Below are 14830 nucleotides of genomic sequence, written 5' to 3' on the forward strand. Positions count from 1 at the left end.
CAAACCAGAACAGAACCCAGACTTTCTGACTATCATTTTTTTCTCAGCCTGCATTTGAAATCACATTTGACAATTATTTATAATGATAGAATCACATTGGAAAGGATGACTGTTCCCCAAATGCTTTTTTCAAGATTAAAAATATCTTAGAAAAATGACGAGATGCCCAAAGCCGTATGCTCTGATGTATTTAAATTACTCTTATCTGTTTCTTCTAAGAGAAAGTTGCTATGTGTTTTTCTCCCAAAGAAGTTCAAAGAAGTGTCACTTCCAAGCTTATACATGAAAAATTCCTTGGATATAGCATGCTCCCAAGAACTCAAATGCTAATCAGAGAGGTCCTGAAATATTCAGTTAAGTTCATATCTTAAACTTAATTTTCTTTAATTTCACTAGTAACAAAAGAAATAGAAATAAAAATGAGATATCAATTTTTGTATATGAGTTTGGCAAAGATTAAAATGAGTGACACCCTTGGGGCACCTGAGTGGCTCAGTCAGTTAAGCATCCAACTTGGTCCTGAGTTCGAGCCCTGTGTCCGGCTCTGTGCTGACAGCTCAGAGCCTGGAGCCTGCCTTGGATTCTGTGTCTCCCTCTCTCTCTGCCCCTCCCCTGCTTGCCCTCTCTCTCTCTTCAATAAAATAAACATTAAAAAAAAAAAAGAGTGACACTCTTTTTGCTGGTGTATAAGGAAATAATATTCATTCCCTGTCAAGAGGAGGGAAATTAACAGCCTTTTTGGGGGGCAGTTTGTTGATGGAATCAACTTTTTATTTTTTTTATGTTTTGGAATCAAATTATTAAATGCCTAGTCTTCATTCAATAATTTTGCTTTGAGTTATTTACATTAATGATATGACCCACAAAGTACAAATATGCCCATATACCAGAATGTTTATCCCAATATTATTTAAAATTATAGAAAAATGAAAATTACCCAAAGTCTATGAATTCGGATTAGTTATACACATTATGTTAACTCATAAAACAAAATTCTATAGAGTTGTTAAAAATATAAATAATATCTATATTTACCAAGATCTAAAGAATTCCAGGACATAGGGAAGAAGGGAAAAGTGAGGTTCAAAATCTCAAGTATATTATGATCATATTTATGTAAAAGTGTGTGTGTGTGTGTGTGTGTGATTATAGGTAGGCATGCATAATGATAACCCCCAAAATGTTGAAAGTGATTACCCTAGGATGGTGAAGTTGAGCTGCCTTTTTTTTTTTGCTCTTTATGTTTGCATGAATTTTATACATGAATAGGTATAAACTTTATAATTAGAAAAAAAAACAAAGATCTATCTTTGTATTTTAAATGAAATGAAGCTGAATGTTTTGGTTTTGCTTTATGATATTCTGACGAGTATACACTAGGCAAAGACATTTAAGACATTTTAAACGTCACAAGTGACAGGGTTTCAAATATAATTTGATTTAATTCTTATTCCAAATTGGAAAAATAAATTTAATTTAAGCTCCATTTGTGTTCTTAACTTTTTTTATAAGGACACCTTTGATGACATAATTCGTGACCCCAGACTCTTATGCACATATATCTTGTATTGTTTCCAGCAGTGATGGCTGTTCTGGACCATGCGTGTTCTTCCTGCTCACATAACCAGTGACTCTTGTTAGTAGGAAATCTACAGCAAGTCATGGAAATAACTATGGCCACCTGCTGCACAAGTGCTCTGTGCACATGTGCCTTCCACATGGGAGCTGTTGCCCACTGTACCAGCCAATGCTGCTAACGTTGGCACTTCAGGGAACTCATCCTAGATGAAATGACTGGAGGCAGTGGAGCCAAGTACAATCCCTTCGTTTGAGAAAACTAATTTCAACACCAGCAAAACGTCTATTACTAAAAAGCAAGCACTTCAAATGGATTTTTAACTGAAATTGGAAAACAGTCTGAAATTTGGAACAAGAAATGTTGATAAAACACAGGTAGAATTTTAAGAGTTTTAATTAGTTAATGTGAAGTCTTTTCTTCTTCCTATTTCAAGGTACAGGCCTGTGTTCTGGTGTCAAGTGAGCAAGGGGAGAATGGCAGATGCGCAAAAAATATTCTTTGAATGAATGTAGTTCTACTTCATATTAAACTTTTGTGAGCACCAGAGTCCCTGAAGAGGCCCATCCCCAGAGATTCTGATTCAATAAGTCTGTGGGGCTGATGGGCAACCTTGAGTAGCAATGATTCAGATTATAGTCTGCTCCCTACATTTTCTGATGCTGAGTTTGAATTGTGGCCCACTCAGACATGCCTGATGGAAGAAGATCACTTCTCTATCTGCGAAGTTTGTTCCAGTATTCAGAAGGACCTAATGAGACACAAAAGAAGGGAATATCCTTCCGGACCAGCTAGGCAGATCTGCCAAATCCAGCCTGGCAATTGATGAGCACAGCAGATGCCCTGGCCAGCTCGCTTTCACATCCAGTATGCACCAACCCTCTCCAGATTGAGCCGACTGGCACACAATTTGTGCACATGAATAGCTGCTACTCTGGAAATTATCCTATATGTATTTTCATTGAGTAAAATTTGCATTTCCATATAGAATATTTCTGTGTAAGTGGATATGGCAAGATATATATATATTATGTTATATATTATATTATATTATATTATATTATATTATATTATACATAATTTAAAAAGTTGTGTGTACCAAACCAGGAATTAAGCTAAATGTCTGTTGGGTAAACCAGGCTATTTAGGGAGAAGGAAGGGCAGTGAGAATTAGCATTTATGAAGCCTCTGTTGTCTATCATGCACTGTTAAGGACCTTCAAACAAAGTGTCTCAATTAATGATTAGCACCAATAACACAATGAGATGGGCCCTATGATGCTTATTTGGTGAATGAGATCTCTCAATGTCAGAGGTAGACAACTTATCTAGAAAAATGAAATTACTGAATAGTATATCTGGAATTTGAATTCAGTTACATATGATTTCAAAGTCTATATTGTCTCTGTTCTCATCAACTCAACATGGAACAAGTAAAAAATTACTTAATTAGATAATAGTATTATGGATGTAACATCAATTTATATTCTGCAAACCATTTATTACTGTGACTGTGTGCCTTTTTGCTGAGTACACAAAGGATCAATACTGATACTCTAATTGCTTGGAAACTACCATCTCTAAAATACTGTCTTATGTAGTAGACATTTGACTGAATTAATATTCTTTTTAAAACATTATTTTATTACTAGTGAAATCTTGTAAGTTAAAGAGTCATTATGTTTGTGTGTTCCCCACATTACAAATGGTCAGATGTCAATTTTATAGCATTCTGAATACCAGATTTTGTCAGAAGTACCAGATTTTGTCAGAAGTAATCTGGCTGTGAATCAAACCCAGAAAAGAAACCGAGCTTCTTAAAAGTCCTGTGTGATTTTGTTATTATATGAAAATTATTTTCTTAAATCATTGTGTATGTGGAGGCAGGGGAGCTGGGGGTAGGCTATTAAAGTGAAAGACTTACATTAGCCCTAAATTACATTATTAAATATACTATTATTCCCTAAAAAATGGTACTTTTGAAGAATTTATAACACAGGAAAATGGTAATATATAACGTGTGAGAAAAAGCACAATCAAGGTTTATTTGCAATTTTATTTCAATTAAAGAAAACCATATATACACAGAAAAAAGATTTGGAGAAATTGCAACAAAATAATAGTAATGGCTATCTTTGGGATGTGCTTACAGTCATTTTTGTTTTCTTTAAACCTGTTCATATTTTTTTGTTATTCATTCCTACCATGACTATATATTACTTTAATAAGAGGAAATGCATCACCTTTTTTAAAAAAGTTAACCTACTGATTCGTCCCTTATTAAAACTTAAAGCAGGCAGTACAGATTATGTTGAAAGCATAGTTGTGGCCTATCTTCTACCATGTGTTCATCTGTGCATGTATATGTACGAGAGAGAGAGAGAGAGAGAGAGAGGGGGAGGGAGAAGAGAGAGAATGAGAGGGATGGGAATTGGGAACTGAGGGTGGTATGGGCAGGCAAAATAGTTTCTGAATGCTGATATTTTTCTTCTGCTACTATTTTCAGGGTTTTGGAATCAGGCTCACACACTGACAAAGTACATTACCATAATTCAGTATGAAAGATGCTAACACATGTTAGATGGGACCCATCTACTCGTTTGAACATGTGGAGTAAGAAGGAGATGAAGAAGTTTTCGTCTGTGTAAGAGAGAGCCTACTTCTTGTGTTCTTAAGGATAAAGTGAGTTAGTAAACTTCTTAGTACAGTACTTGACATTTAGGAAATGTTAGCCATTATTATTGAATCAAAAGGAGTTACTTAGTTTCTAATTTAAGCTTTGAATCTAATGATTTCCCCCTTTTAGTCCCTTCTAGGTAGCTTAATTTTGCTCTGTTAACTTTAAGAAAAACTTTCAATCTGCAAAGGAAGTCTGACTACCCAAAAATTAGGCCTTTGCCAAGAGGGCTGGACATAGTTATGTGTAGGTGCTCCTGATAGGAGAAGGGACAGGGTGTCATGTACCTCTCTGGAGTCTAGTCACCAAGAAGAAAGATCAGGATGAATGGTGATTTATAGGATCCTTGACCTACCAAACCTTCTCTCTTGTGCTGTCTCTAAGATTGCCTTGGAAGGCTTAACCCATATGGCATGGCTATAAGCACTGCCTTCAGCACTGAGATATGCCCTGGGCTGGGCTTTCTAAAAATAAAGTTTAAGTGGAATACACTGGACAGCCTATATGACAGCTTGAGTTTCCCTGGTTACTCACTTAAATTCCAGGTGTACAAAATGATCACTGGACTGAGTGCATTATTGTATACTAAAATGGAATTAATGGGATATTATAGTCATTTGATCAGCCAACACATGCTTATTATGCCCCTACTATATACTAGGTGCTAAAAAATATAAATACATGCATAAAAGTAGATCCTATCCTCAGGAGCTTTAAGCTACTAGTGTGATGGTGTTTACCCTGTTGCAATTGTAAAAAGCCCATATTGTTTTACTTTTAGGAAAATACTAATAAAATCCAAATAAAGTGTGGAATCTAGTTAATAGTAATGTACCAAAGAACCAATGTTTCATTAGTTGTGACAAATGTACCAGAGTAATGTAAGATGCTAACAATAGAGGAAAGTGAATGCAGGGTACATGGGAACTCTATTATCCTAGTGGTTTTCTGTAAACCTCAAGCTATTCTAAAAGAGAAAGTTTGTTTTAAAAAAATCAAATACCGTTCGTTAAACACTCAGTTTTGCCTTCAAGCACACTTAAAATCTGTCAACTCTGGCTTCCTTTTACATAACCATCTTATAACAATTGCCTCAATTTATTTTCTCCGGGAAAGCCCAATGTGTTCCCCAGTTTTAGCTGCAAGTCCCAGCTGCACAGAATGTGGTTTTTGGGTTGCCCTTACAGTGGCTAGAAGACATTTATAACAAGATGAGGTGGAATCAGGCCAGCTCTTGGCTTGGCAGAAGCAGGGTGTCCTTAGTGTTTCTGAATACCTGGTTCTAAGTATTTGGTCATTCTGGAATCCTAGTTCAGGGGTGTTAGCATCATTTCTCAAGACCATCCAACAACCACCAGGTTTTGCGCATTTGAAACAGGAAGGGGGCAGGAAGATAAAGCCTGTCTTGTGTGAAATGATAATGCTGTCTCCTTGCTGGGTTTCAGTTTCTTCATCTGAAAATCGGGGTGATGTCTAGCAGTTCTAGCATTGCTTGGTTCCTCTTGACCACATCTAAACAGAGCAATAGCAGCAGCACCCCCACCTCTACCGCCTCTACCACAGCCTCCGCCAACACCCCCACCTCACCTCCTCCTCTACCTCCATCACCATCACCCTTCTGCTGCCTCTGTCTACCACCTGATCACTTGCACCTGAATCCCCACTTCTGCTCCCACCACATCCACCACCACTGTTGCCACCACTGGCCCTCTTCCCTCTGCCAGCTCCAACATTACTTTCACCACCACCACCATCACCACCACATGATTATGGTATCAGAACCTTTCACATCAGGAAGATTGGCTCTGAAGAGGCAAAAATCTTTGGGATAAAGTCTTCGGAGGTGAATACAAAAATGGGGATGAACCCTCTCAAGTAAAGCTCCATAGAGATGAAATAGCTTATGACATTCAGGGAAGAAATTCCTCCTTTCACTTATTAAAACGTGGGCTAGCAGCCCACCATATTTCCCATTAAGTTCAGTGGAGTATAGATGCTAGAGAAGACTCCTGCTCATTCCTAACGTGGTTGGAGGAGAAGTTAGAAGATATTCAGTCTGCTTCAGAACTGTGCATCTGCACAAAAGGCCTTCAAATCTGGTTACTCAGAAGATTCAATGAGAGCTGTGTAGTATAATTAGATCAGCATGATGAATTCAAACTTCTAAACCATCCTTTAACACTTTGGTGGGTAAGGGAAACAGTGTGTTTAATAAAACTGTATCCACTGAGATTGACATTATAAAGTTCATTAACAAATCTCCACAAAGTAAGATTTTAGGGGGAAGATACAGAGAAACACAATGAAAAGGTAAATACTTTAAGTGGGGAAAGGAGCTATCAAGTTAGACATGCCTCAAGGAGGATATGCAAGGATAGGCTAAAAGTTCAAATTCCTTTCTTAGAGTGTTTCAAATTTAAAGAAGACATTGTTCCATTTTAGAAACTGATTTGCAGGGCATTGCTGCATCTTGTAAGTTCCCTGGGACCTACAAATGCTGTTTCCTGCAGGTTGTGAGACCAATGCTGGCCTGTCTTAAGCCATTAGACCCCAGTCTTAAATCTCCTCTGTAGTTCAATGTACAGTCACCTACTGGATTAGCGGTTAAGTTCTGATGCAGCAATTGTCAGAAGTGTTTTATTCATGGAGATCACAAGACACAAGCCCGAAACGGATGGCCTGGTCTAGTGAATGAATGAATGGCTCATGGACTAAGGAAAATGCTGCTTTGTGCTATTGGAATTCTGCCCCATGATGTCATGCCATTTGAATTCCTCCAGGAAACTCACTGCACCTAAGAACTACACTTCAGTTTCCTTGTTGTGAAATTAAGTTTCCTATGTGGACTCCTTTTTATGAGGCTGGATGTTTAGGTTTGGGGAAATTACAGCTTCAAAGGAAGTCTGAAGAAAGTGAAGGCTGGGCATTAGGTTCTGATACATGTGCCTTTGTGTGTTAACTAGACACATAGACTTTTAGGCCTGGAATAGATCTTAGAACATAAAACCCAGTTAGGCCCTTCATTTATATGCATGCAGAGAAGTCCAATGAGTTGACAGTTTACTGTCATCTAATGCATGCAGAGAAGTCCAATGAGTTGACAGTTTACTGTCACCTAAACTTCCATCACCTAGAGTCCAGCAGCCCAACTAACTGCTCATGAGCCATGAAGGGGTTACAGCCGAGCCAGGAGTTGCTGCCCTTGATCTCTGTCAAGTGACCAGGCAGGTCTGTCTGGGGCACAGGCAAGGTCTGTGAGTTTCCTTGGAGAGCAGCCTGGGAAGAGCAGGGTCTGATGGTGCACAGCTGAAAAAGCTGCAAGGCACTTACCCAGAGAAAGGATGCATTTATATAATTTATTATCAACTTATCATCCTATAAAATGAGGGTGGATAAAAAAAGAAAATGAGAGTGGTATGATCATAGCCCAATTCGTTCTCTAGCAGTGCAGCCCAGAAATGCTTGGCACTGGGGCTCTTCAGCATTTCATCAGGTGCAGGATTTTAAACTTATTCACCGAATTCCAGGGAGGGAGATGGGATACATGCCGATTCTTGTTGGGTTCTAGTCAGGGCAGGGGACCTGACCACGCTTCCCAGGGACTGTCACAGAGGGCATGGTCAGGTCCCAGGAGCCTGGACCTTGGGCATGGATGAGCAGAGATGGGTGAGAACAAAGTATGGAGGACGGGATGGGCAGGGAGGGAGGGAAGGAGAGAGAGAGGGACAGAAGAGGGGGACTGATGTTAGCAGCTCCTGCTAGTGGGAAAGTTTAATGAGAGGGGAAGAGATGCACAGAAGGCTTTTGGGAGACTTTCTGTGTGAGTTGCTGTGCGACTCCTCACTCGCCATTTTCAGGAAACTTCATTAATGATCTAGAGTATTCTCCAAAGCTATGACAACTGGCCATTGTTTCTTCGAAATGACACAGCATATAGATTGCACCATGTGGGGCTTCAGTTATATTCAGGTAAGATAAACTCTACCTAGTATTCATTTCCCTCTAAAGGAATAGCAACCTTAAGCTCCATTTTTGTTCTGCCTGTATTTTTAGAGCAAAATATAACTCCTTAAGAACAGCATGGATTCAATCCACAGAGACCCAATTTAGAGAAATTTCCCCCTCACTTATTAAAGATTAAAGAACCTAATACATTTGTATAGTAGTGTGAGCTCATTACTTTAGTCCAAATAAAGATCTTCTAACACCCAAGATAAATGAGTGAACTATGACTAAGTTTGGTGGCTTTAAGATGTAAAAGATAGGAGGGAAGGGGCATTTAGCAACTTTCTCTCTTCCTCCAAATCATTTATTGAGTGCTTACCATGTGTCTGACAGTGTGGAGTCAGGAAAGATGAATAAGATATACTCAGCAGTTCTTTACATTCAGGGAAATTGAAGTATAACAATAGTGACAGAAACAGTGGATAAAATACAATGTGAAACATGGCATATAAGACATACGCAAAGCGTGGGACACAGGATTAGCAGTACCATTTATTACTCATTATTTGCCAAGTACTATTGTAAACATTGAAAAAAATTACTTATTTTATTATGGTAAAATACACATAACACGAAACGCACCAGTTTAACCATTTTTAAGTGTATAGTTCAGTGGCATTAAGTACATTTGCATTGCTGTGAAACCATCAGCATTATCCATCTCCATGACTTTTCATCTTCCCAAACTGAAGCTCTGTACCCACAAAACACTAACTTCCCATTGTCCACTCCCTAAGTCCTTGCCAACCCCCGTTCTTCTCTCTCTTTCTGTGAATTTGACCACTCTAGGTGTTTCATACATATGGAACCATACACTATTTGTCCTTTAAAATTTTTCTTTTAATGTTTTTATTTTTGAGAGAGAAAGAGAGAGAGAGAGAGAGAGAGCAGAGAAGGGGCAGAGAGAGAGAGAGAGAGAGAGACACTCACAGAATCGGAAGCAGGGTCCAGGATCTGAGCTGTCAGCACACAGCCTGATGCGGAGCTCAAACCCACAAACCGTGAGATGATGAACTGAGCCAAAGTCAGACACTCAACTGATTGAGCCACCCAGGCAACCCTCACCATTAGTCCTTTTATGCCTGGCTTGTTTCACTGAGTATAATGTCACGGTAAGCATTTAACATGCAGTCTTCCTGTACCTCTCAACAACTCGGCCAGATTTGTAGCATATCCCCCATTTTACAGATGAAATAATTGATAATCAGAGAAGTTATTGACTCAAAAATCACAGTTAATGAGTAGCAAAGCCTGGATTTGAACCCTGGTCTTGAGTGCTAAAGCTCAAGCTCTTGCCATAACACTAATTAATCTAGTAGGTGACAGTGGGGAGTCAGGGTAGCTACAAAAAATTAAAGGAAAGAAATAAAACCCAAACCTTTTTGATATAGTTTACACTAGCTGTAGGAATAGGACATCTCTTCCTATGAAAGTAACAAGATCATTAACCAGTCATTTCAAAAAGAAGGTTGATAGGTAGAAGAGGATGTACATCTAAGGTTCACTCTGCCTTTTTACAACAAACTGTTGCCATAAATACATCTATTACTCCATGGAATCCTCCCAGGAAGTGGCTGCCAGACTGAAAATAATTGTGACCGCCTTTTCTGTATCACTCCAAGCAAGCAAAGGACACATTTTTCCTTTGAGCACTGTTTTCTGTGGCCAGTACTTGTGACGTTTTGACCGTTTAAGAGCACTTTACACGTGGAGTCTGAGGAGGGCCACTCCTCAATGTGGTGCACATCACCAGGCTGTTTGGGACAGGGCTGTGTCTACAGAAGCCAGAACAATGGAAGCACTCTGGGATCGAGTGATCATCTGGATGAAGCTTCTGACCACTCCCTCTCTGCGTGCCCAAGGCTCCTTTGAGAGCAGTGCGATCTCCTTCTTTTTGAATCTTCTGGTCCCCAGCTACATCCAGGTTCTCCCTCCCTACCCAGGCCCGTGAGATGGGCAGTTTCTCCCAAGCTCTTGCCTTCTCTGGGGTGCATACATGGAAGATGATGTGCAGCGACAAGGCTCACCTCTCAACTCAGCCTCCCAGATACCACACCCTGGTTTAGCCCCTCGAGGCAGCCTGCTTTTTGTGATAGGAGCTAAAACAACCAAAGGGAACAGCTTTCAAGTTGACCTCTCTTTTTCTCCTTTAATGTTAATTAAAGCAGATACAGTGGAAGGGGCATAACATTATTGCCTCAGGAGGCCTAGGTTCCAGTCCTGACTCGACCACTTAAAAGCTGTGTGTTTGGGAAAGCAAGCTGGTGCAGCCACTCTGGAAAACAGTATGGAGGTTCCTCAAAAAACTAAAAATAGACGACGATACGACCCAGCAACTGCACTACCAGGCATTTATCCAAGGGATACAGGTGTGCTGTTTCAAAGGGACACAAGCACCCCCATGTTTATAGCAGCACTATCAACAATAGCCAAAGTATGGAAAGAGCCCAAATGTCCACTGATGGATGAATGGATAAAGAAGATATGGTATATATATATACAATGGAGTATTACTTGGCAATCAAAAAGAATGAAATCTTGCCATTTGCAACTACGTGGATAGAACTGGAGGGTATTATGCTAAGTGAAATTAGTCAGTCAGAGAAAGACAAATATCATATGACTTCACTCATATGAGGACTTTAAGAGACAAAACAGATGAATTTAAGGGAAAGGAAACAAAAATAATATAAAAACAGGGAGGGGACAAAACATAAGAGACTCTTAGATATGGAGAACAAACAGGGTTACTGGAGGGGTTGTGGGAGGGGGGATGGGCTAAATGGGTAAGGGGCACTAAGGAATCTACTCCTGAAATCATTGTTGCACTATATGCTAATTTGGATGTAAATATTAAAAAAATAAAATTAAAGTAATACTAAAAAAAAAATTAAAAAAGCTGTGTGTCCTTCAGCAATGTGCTAGTGTAATCTGAACTTTGATTTTCTCATCAAATGGGGATAATAGTAATACTGACATCCAAGGTTGTTGTGTAACAATCAAATGATATATACCAAAGCACTTGCACAAATGAAGTACTATACAAGGGTTGATTTTTTTTATAAACTATATTTTCTTTTAGAATCATGCTTAATTTTCTATTTATGGTACATGAAGTTTGCCCTGGACTTAAAGCACTATCTTTATACTAAGTTATCTCCACCATCAGCATTTGTACTGCACGAGCACAAGCACTCACTGTGTGCCCAGTGGTCACCTTGACAGGGGGGGAAACAAATCATCCCATCTTTTAGTGCAGAGATAGCTAAGCTGATACTTATTCCTTGCATAAATGAGTGCATTGCTCATTTGATGCAAAATGAATTACGTCTACTTCCTCACTTCCTAAAAGGAAATCATCTAATAAGCTGGATGAAAGAAGATGAAAATTGGCTTTTAATTAATTATTCAAAGCCTTTAAAAGTGTAACAATTAGCCTGCAGTAAATTATTGTGAGGAGAACAGAAACTCATGTTCAATTAGTCAAATTCTCTGCTATAGCATTTAGATATGGAAACTCAGTTTCTGCTCACTGGAAACTAATCCTCAGGGAAGCTGAATGCAATCTGAATTCTGTGAGCAAGGTTTCTTTTACCACATGAAGAATCACAAAAAGACAGACGAGGTGGTGCATGCAAAGCATGTGACATCTGTGGCCCACTGCTGTCATTATCTATGAGAAAGAAAAACAGGGCTTGAATTCTTAGATGCTTAAGTCAGACAAAGGTCTCTTGAAGGGCTCAGTCACAATTCTCAACACAATGCTTGATTCTACTAATTCTACTCCATCTCCCTTTTCCTATCTACGTCACTATTCACATTCCCTGGGCAGAGCAGAAGGAAACAGGACCAAATAAAGTTTCCTGGTAAAACTGGGTAATTCAAAGATTAGAGCAAAAAATGCTTCATTTCCACGGGACTGTCTCAAAAAATTTCCAGAAGAATATATCCCCCACCCCCAAAGAAACTACAATGGTAGAAAAAGTTTGTCAACTTATAGCCACTGAAATTACAATGTGGACCATTTATGGATGCACAGTTCTTTTCCATACAAAAAAAATGGATGATATCAATATCTTTCATCAGAAGTTATTCCAAATCTTAGAGAGTAGAGAGAACATATCAGAAATTTTAGAAATATGGGTCCACAGGAGTTTCTGTTAGAAGAACAACCATTAACTCAGATGAGAGCAGATTGCTGGCTTCAGAGATGAAAGGTTTATACTCAACCCAGCCTCCTGAGAAGAAACTTTTGTTCAACAAGAATCAAAAGACGCCCTGGTCCCTGGTAGAAGATCTCAGACAGTCTGCAACTTCAGTTCAAATCCAGTCTTGGGCACTCAGGCAATTTTCTTAACCTCTCAGGCTTAGGGTTCATCATTTGTGAAAATCAGATAAAACTGCCCATCTCACAGTGCTGTTGTGAGGATGAAATGAACTGTCTGGAAAGGTCTAGCATGGCCTGACATGTATGAGGAGCTTAACAAATGTCAGTTTCCCTTTCCCTTCTCCCTCTCTTCATCCTTTAAAACAATAAATATGTTTTACAAAACTAATTATGCTGTTTAAAATGGCCATATCACCTGTTACTACTGTATTGAGTTTGTGAACCAGTTTTTGTAAACCTTGTAAGATTTCAATTTATTCCCATTTTAAGTCACTTTTAGCAGTTTTTCTATCATTGTTCAAGGAAGGAACACAAACAAGTGTGGAGCGATGTGTTTCCCCACAACAATCTGCAAGCCTCATTTCTCTACATGCAGAAACTGAAACTCAGTGAAATAAAGTGAAATGCAAGAGTACAAACCAGTAAGTGGCCAAATCAAGACTTAAACTCAGGTCTCCTAAGCTTTCTATGTCCACTTCACAAAGCTAGATTGATTGCCTCTCAATACATTTATTTCTTGATATTTTGTTGCAATGTTAACCTCAAAGTCACATTTAAACTGAGAAAAGCTGTGCTGTGCGTGCACTCAGAAAATCTGTCTTACTGTCTGCTTTAGATACAGCAGAGTAAAAAAATTTAAGATAATTTTCTCCTGGTTCCCTTGTGATCTGACTGGATGGAATCAAGTTAACTGCAGTCCCTGTATCACATCCCCAGTAACCAGAAAGGAGCTGGTGGATGGGGGTTCTTAGGTTGCTGCTTCTTGATATGACTTAGACAGTGTGCAATGGGCTAAAGCTTGAGCTGACTCAGGATTCCAAGCTGGTGTCCCCATTGAGGGAGAGGATATTTGGAATAGTCATTAAGAGCACAGACTTCTAATCCCAGTTAAAGTCCTCTCTCTGCCACTATCTTGTGTCCTTCAACAACTTCCTCAATCTTTCAATGGGGATTAATGGCACCTGCTTCTCAAGGTTATGATAAAGGTGAAAGAAAGAAGGTATATAAACTTCTTAGCACAATTCTGGGTTAGCTAAGAACTGCAGATTCCACGGAGGTTCTGCATCTTGACAGGCACGTACCAGAGGCTCAGTAAATGTTTAACAGAAGTATACCTCCCATCCATCCATGGGAAGAAACCTTTCCTTAGGAGTGCTGTGGGATTTATTTAGCTCAGTGCCCTGTTCTCCTGGTGCAAAGCTTGCTGCTTCACAGCAGCCACTTCCTCTACTGGGCAGCTCTGATGGGAAGGCTGTTACACAGTCCAGATCAGAACCCTTGTCCCTCTACGCACACTCATTCGTCTCAGCTATATTCCACTCAAGGCCTGCTCGGTATATTTTCTGCCTCTTCTATGTGGTTGCACAGTGGAATTGTAGGACTATGGTAGTTTCCAAAATTGGAAAAGAAAAAAAAAAGTTTAAAAGTTTGTGGCCTACAAGTAGCCAAAATTCAGTGGACACTTAGATGTCCTTATTAGGGGTGCCTGGGTGGCTCGTCGTTTAAGCGTCCAACTTTAGCTCAGGTCATGTTCTCATGGTTTGTGAGTTCATACACCACATCAGGCTTTGTGCTGATAGCACAGAGCCTGCTTTAGATCCTCTGTTCCCCCTATCTCTGCCCCTCCCCTGCTGTCTTTCTCTCTCTCTCTCTCTCTCTCTCTCAAATAAATAAACATTAAAAAAAAAGACGTGGGTCTGGTTAATCTACAATGTAGAAAAATTTGCATCTGAACATTCTCATTGGGGCACTCATTCACTAGTTTGCCACAGACCTTCCCTCTCCCAACTTCCTTACACACAACCCTTATTTTCCCACTGAAATTCCTTGTTTATGGTCCAATGTGGAGACTGAGGAGAGAGAAATAGCAGAGATGAAGAAGTTAGGTGATTAACTGAGATAGAAATAGAAGTGGTGATAGGAACAAGAAGCATGTAAGATGAAACAATAAATTTGCAAAGCACACGTGGACTCAGCTCTGAGCAGAGTAATGGTTTCAGTGGCTACTGAAAGAGTGGGCGCTCGGGATGAGGTGAGCTAAGCTACAGCTGAGCCCCCAGCTACAGACCAATTACATCAGAATTCCTGGGGGTGGGACCCACGATCGGTGTTTTGTCAAAGTCCTCCTAGTATTGCAGTGTGTGGCTGCGGTGGAGAACCCAGGAGTTAGCGGCTCTCCTACCAAT

General features: G+C 39.6%; 1 protein-coding gene across 3 annotated transcripts in view; it reads right to left on the minus strand.

Annotated features, from left to right (window-relative positions):
* Nucleotides 1–14830, minus strand: part of PEX5L (peroxisomal biogenesis factor 5 like) — a 223991-nt gene that overhangs the window by 126854 nt on the left and 82307 nt on the right. The gene's annotated exons all lie outside the window — the stretch shown is intronic.

The sequence above is a fragment of the Lynx canadensis genome, chromosome C2 (assembly GCF_007474595.2).
Source record: "Lynx canadensis isolate LIC74 chromosome C2, mLynCan4.pri.v2, whole genome shotgun sequence".
In the NCBI taxonomy this organism is placed as follows: Eukaryota; Metazoa; Chordata; class Mammalia; order Carnivora; family Felidae; genus Lynx; species Lynx canadensis.